Source organism: Drosophila erecta, unplaced genomic scaffold (assembly GCF_003286155.1).
Source record: "Drosophila erecta strain 14021-0224.00,06,07 unplaced genomic scaffold, DereRS2 tig00000000-arrow-pilon, whole genome shotgun sequence".
NCBI lineage: Eukaryota > Metazoa > Arthropoda > Insecta > Diptera > Drosophilidae > Drosophila > Drosophila erecta.
In genome coordinates this window covers 22,068,275-22,074,274 of record NW_020825194.1, presented here as the reverse complement: position 1 = coordinate 22,074,274, position 6,000 = coordinate 22,068,275, and positions in this window count along the sequence as shown.

The window sequence follows — 6,000 nt, the reverse complement described above, 5'->3', positions numbered from 1 at the left end:
GAGTTTTAGATCTAAAAATAAATGTAATTTATAGCTAGCACATAATTAATACTTTATACCGTGCAACTAACATTGTCTAATATAGGGTAATAATCACGTATTTTTGGGGCAAACCGGCCACATAGCCCATTATACCCTGCCGATCCTAGGGCACTGCTCCCAGCTTTTCGGCTTTTATTTATTTTTGCAGTTTTTCGTCAGCTTGCTGCTTTTAGGCGAGTATCTTCTGCTGTTGCTGCTCGTCTCGCTTTTGGCCCGGCAACTTTTTCATTGCCATAATTACCATGATTAGCAATGAATGCTGGGGCCAGCTACCTCGGCGGACCCTTTCCAGACCCCTGCCCCCCCTGGGCCCCACTCTTCTCTTTCAGTTGGGGAAATGGCTCGAGGAGGGCAGCGGGCGGGGAGGGGAGGGGGCGCAGAGCAGCAGGCGACCAAACACGCGACAAATTTAATTTTAATGCTATTTCTTTCTCATCTTATTTAACTGGGGTGTTGTTGTCGATCGTTGTCGCTGCTTTCTTGTGGCTGCGGTGCCTCTTGTTGCATATATTAACCGTAAGTTGGCTGCACTTTAATTTGTATTTATGCGGGCTGATTATCTGCCTCCACGTGAGGCAGAAAAAACCTGACACGATCACGTTGATGCGGATGATGATGTTGTTGACTGCCTTTCCTCTGCTCTTATTGGCTTTGACATTCGTTGTTCATTATTGTTATTGTTATTATCGTCATCGCGGTAGTTGCTGCTTTAGTTGTAGTTAATGTTGTTCGTGGAGCTGGCGTAACGAAACTGTACCTGCTCGAGTGCGTATGGTAAAGATATTCCGCTTCTGATTCAGAACTGCTGAATGGTTCAGTTGCGATCCGACGCTCGTGTTCCTTGGGTATAATAGCATCCGTAATTGAAGCTGTCATCGAGTTTAGATGGTCGCGTTTAGGTCTCTGCCATGAGTAAGGTGCGGGCTCTCATCATACGAAAAGTATAGAAGGATTGTTATATATGTATATGGTTCTTCTTTTTCTCCAACCCACAGGTTAAATGGTTAAAAATATTAAAATAGTTGCGTTTAACCTAGGTAACATTGGAGCATGAGTTAGGAAGTAAAAAGTTTAATAACTTATATTTTTAAAAATACCGTCATAAACAATGATTGTTGATATGTGCTCATATCAAACCTACTTTGGTAAAGAAGGAAATATGGTTAGCATCAATATGCTGAAACGAAATTTCTCTTCACACAGCAGTGAATTTTTATCTATAGCCAAATGGCCCTTCAAAACATGAAGCAAATTCTACCACTCCATCTACTTTTAGGTTTTTTTAAGTATGAATCCACGAACTATCTATGCTGACTTCAAATTCCTTTGGGCAGAGTGCTATGTACTAATAGATTTCACAACTGCAGCTCGAACTGTACTTTGCCGAAGGATTCAAATACCTTATCGTGAGGCTAAGTGCGTGCCAGTCTGTGTCCAACACATGTTTAGACCCACCCATAGTACTGATCTTTGGGTAGTTCTACGCATAGTAGGTAGAGGATCCTAAGTGTAGAACGCCTAAGCATTCTTTACCAAAAATAAAGAGCACGTACCGCTGTTCGAAAACTGTTGGGTGCACTTTTATTTTCCTTTCGGCAACCTGCTGAGCATCGGCAAAATGTCGAATTCAAAGGAAAGCATTGGAAGGGAAAATGGAAAGATTTATATGTTGTTTTTTGCGCAATCATTTTGGTACGAAGATAATAACCTTGGTAACTTTCGTAGTTCTGCAATTCACCATCTTATCGAAGGCGTTCGCCCGGGAACTCCCACTACAGATCCTGTTTCTCCCCCTGGAGCGTTACGTTCACGATTAATTTAACTACCTGGGCAGGTGTATCAGTGCACTGTGGTACTGTACTGAAGTCCTGCCCTGTCTAGACATTTGTTTGGTGGCCGTAACTGCAAATTGCCATTTTGGCTAATGTTGTTTACTTTAGTCCTTCGAGGTCCTGGCCATGGCAATGAAACGCTCGCGGTCCTTGGCAATTAACTGAGAGGAACAAAGGTGCAAGTTTTAATTGCTAGACAAATAAAAAGCAGTCTTGGGTGATGGAGTAAATGTTTTGGCAACAAAAATTTGTGGTTCCATAGGAATATCCAAACTTAAGAACTAAGATACTTGGCTGTGTCTACATAGCAACCTATAATAAATATAGCTTTTTAGAGATTTTAAAATACTCTAACTTTTCCTGCATCTGCTTTAAAAACGCTACACCTACCCGCCCACATGGCAGCCTCCTAGTGCGCTACTCCCAATTCGATCGATGGAAACAACATCCGGCCTGCTGGCAGGACTGTGGCAGCCACTTGATCCTGGCCCCGCCACATAAGCAGTGCCCGGAATATCGCAGCAAACGCATGTCCTGCTGCCCGCGGTGGCGACATCCTTATTTGCATGCCCAGTGGCCCGCAGGAAGTGGCGGCGATGAGGATGCAGTGACCAGCAGCAAAACAGCGAACCAGCAGAACAAGAACTACCTGCTTCGGAGTTGTCGTCCTTCGCGGACAAACCGGAAGTAGTCAAGGCTCAAGGTGCAAAACAACAAACAGCAGCCGAGGCAGCAGCATGTGGATGATGGATGGAGCCCGCTCTCAACTGTACATGAACAAAAATTTACTGAAACACAGTATTGCACTAAACATTTTTAAATATTTCAACATACAATTTTATATTTCAAAACGTAAATCCATAGACGATTTATTATATAAATCTAAACTAAATGGTTTAAATTATTTACAATTAATGCTTCACCTTCCAGTCTATAATTATATACTTTCTGATTTAATTATCTAATTTCATTCCAACACATAGGAATTATTTTTTGAAGTGTTCCAATTCGATTGCCAGCACGCGTAATTTGATTCGCGCTCATAGAAAGCAAAGGACGCAGATAGGACTCCCGCACTCGGAAGGAAGTAGCCCGTGAAATTCCCACGAATTGCTGAAAGTTCCTTGGGCCTCCACTCGTCTTGTTTCCGGTTTCTGTTTACGCGAAACTTTTACGCATTCGCCTTAAATGCTGATGGCGATCTTGGGCTCGGGCATGAATGAAACGGGTTGGGATGGGTTCCATAACAGGATGTTTACCGCCAGTGGTCCAGCTGATGGACAGGGACAAGCGGTTGGAATTCCAGGAATCGCCATTTGAAAGGACCCTCTCGATTCCACGAACCAAAGCTGCAAAGCTCTCAAGCTAACTTACTACTTAGATCACATCTTTTCTGGTTGAATGTCCACTTACATATAGCTTAGCATTTGCGCCAAGGATTTTACCATATTAATACTTAAAATATTAATCTGGAAATTCCATTCAATCCCCACCTGTAGTCCCCACCGGAACTAGACTGAATAGGCAACCCCTTCGGCAGCTCTGTTTGCCCCCAGGACTTCCCACGCTAAACAACTTCCGTTCGGATCCGTTTGCACAGGGATCCCCGGCAGAAATGGAGAGATATTCCCACAGATGAAATGTGCAGGAATACAAAGGCAAAGATTATGCAATGCACCTGATCCACCCTCGCAGTCGGCGATCCTTGATTTGATGTGACCCTCTTCGTTCTCCTTTTTGGCGAACAGGGTGCTGCGAAGATTCCAGTCGCGTTTCCGTTCTCAGGCCCGAAAAAGATTTCCGATAAGTTTCGAATTCAATAACAAAGCGACTGCAACTGCTGCGGTTTCGCCTTCAACTGCTGCTGCTACTCCTTCCAATTAAGCGAAAGTCGAAGAATCCTGCATCTAACAACTGGCAAAGGATTAACTAGCCAGCTGTTGTTGTTGTGCGAAATCCGAACAAAATTCACACGGAAGTGAAGTTCGCATCTCCACGTAAGCAGCAAAATCGCAAGACATAAAAATCTTAAAAATTCGTCATCAACAGGAGACTGAAAAGCAGCTGTTTTCGAGCTGCCTGGGAAGAGGCTACAAGTCCCTTTCTGGATAGATATCCCGCAGGATCCTCTGCGCCACATCCACATGTACCTGCTGATGAGAGTCTGTGGGAAGCGCACATGTTCGTCCTTCGTTTTATCCTCACGAGAGCCCTCGATACCCTGTTTCCCGATTTCCAGATTTCCCGTTTGTGTTTTGCATGAAATCGAATTTTCGTTTCAAGGTTTCCTATTCGGTTCTGTTACATTTGCATCCTGTGTGGGAAAAACGGATGGGAATTTTTCCCGGACCGCACCTGCCAGGGAAAGGTCGAGATTATCTTCTGAAACTATGTATGTTTATTAGGAACTGGTACAAAAAAAATAATAGAAAACCAAGCAAGAAAGAAAAAAAAATATAAATTGTATAAAAATTGAAATCTGTGTAATACTTTGAAATACATTTGTTGTACGAACTTCAAACTAACATAAGTAATACTGAATGAGCAAAAGCCGCGTTTTCCTTCGTGGAAAGGCAAATTCAAATTGAAAGTTTCAAACGTTTGATTCATTACACGATTGATGTTTACTTTCATTAATGGTTGCATATCATCGAGAGACCCACACATTGTTGTCTCGTTTATTTTTTAAGCCCTTTCGCTAACAAGTTCAGCAATTAAACGACACATGCCGCCGGAGAAATATCGGGAACAGGTTGCAATTGATCGTTACATCATCCATCCGCACTATAAACAGATCATGAGCGACACACGCTCCACCAGATATGAAGAGCATGTCCCGCCTCCAGATCCTAAAAGCCCCCTCTTGGAAGCCCCTCCCCAGGATCCACCGAATATCACAAGCCACGCGACTAATTTTCAAGTTTTGCAACCTCCACAGAGGGCCGAGAAAAAATGGTATCTGTTGGCCAAAAAATATGCATACTATGCGTGGCGAACGGGGGGAGGTGGAGGGGAGTGTGCGAGGGTCGGCAGAAGAGGCTGCAAAGTGAAAGATGTTGCCTGTCTGGTGGAGCTGGCCAAGTACATGACCCCAATTTCTTTGTTGTTGCTGGCTTATTATTCAAACTGCACGGCGCCCTTCGACGGGTTAAGGGACCCGCCGAGCGGTTAACGGGGGGTTAAGAAGGGTGCACGCAAAAAGGCCAAAAGGATGGATGATGTATGTTGCGCTTTCAATTTGGAGCAGCAGGACATCTGTTTTTGGGAGATGGAGCTCCCAGCTCCACTCGGTTACCTGCCGACTGCTAACCGGTTTACAGGTGCTAACTTGGCTTTAAAACTCAACGGGCTAAAAGGGGTCTTGGGGGGCTTCAGGGGCTTAAGGGGCTTCAGGGGGCTAAACGGCGCGCTCCGGCGATCGAGAGGCTGCCGTTTGGCTTTGCCCCACAGCCTGCAGGTTTTTCTTCTCACTGCTCCTTTTCATTTTTTTACTTCGCCGTTGCCGTTGTTTGATCATAAATTTGTGTTTAATTTAAAAACTTTTCACTCTTCTCCGGGCTCGAAAACTCCCGGTGCGAGTACTTTACTGTCAAATTTATTGCGCGAAATATATTTTTGTTTAAATATTGCAATTACAGTTGGACATCTTTATAGTGAATTGCCTATAAAGATAATTGAATGTCTCCAAAATAAACAACTCAAGGTTCAAACTACAAAGCTAAGATGCAGCTTCTGAAAAGAAAATAGAATAAAAATAAATAATTCTTTGTAAACCGCCAACTGAAATAATTTTTTAGTAATTAAGTTTCTTTTTTCTATATATTGAAGAAAATTCATATGGTTACTGGTTCCTTTTAAGGAAGCTTCACTGTAAAGGGAATCGCGGCGGACACTTTAAAGTCGGGCAGGAGAAATTCGGAGTCTTGGTCCGCATTTCCTTGTAAAATTGGGTGTTGACTTGATTGGTTTCGTTTTCTGGGGCTCCTGGCCTCATGCATATGCAAATGTCCCTCGTTCGATGCAAATTAATGAAGACCGATTTTTATTGTACAAATTTCAACAACTTTATTTCGCGCGAAGAGAGTTCTGGTCATGTTCTTCGTAGCCCTTTGCCTTGTTGGCCCAT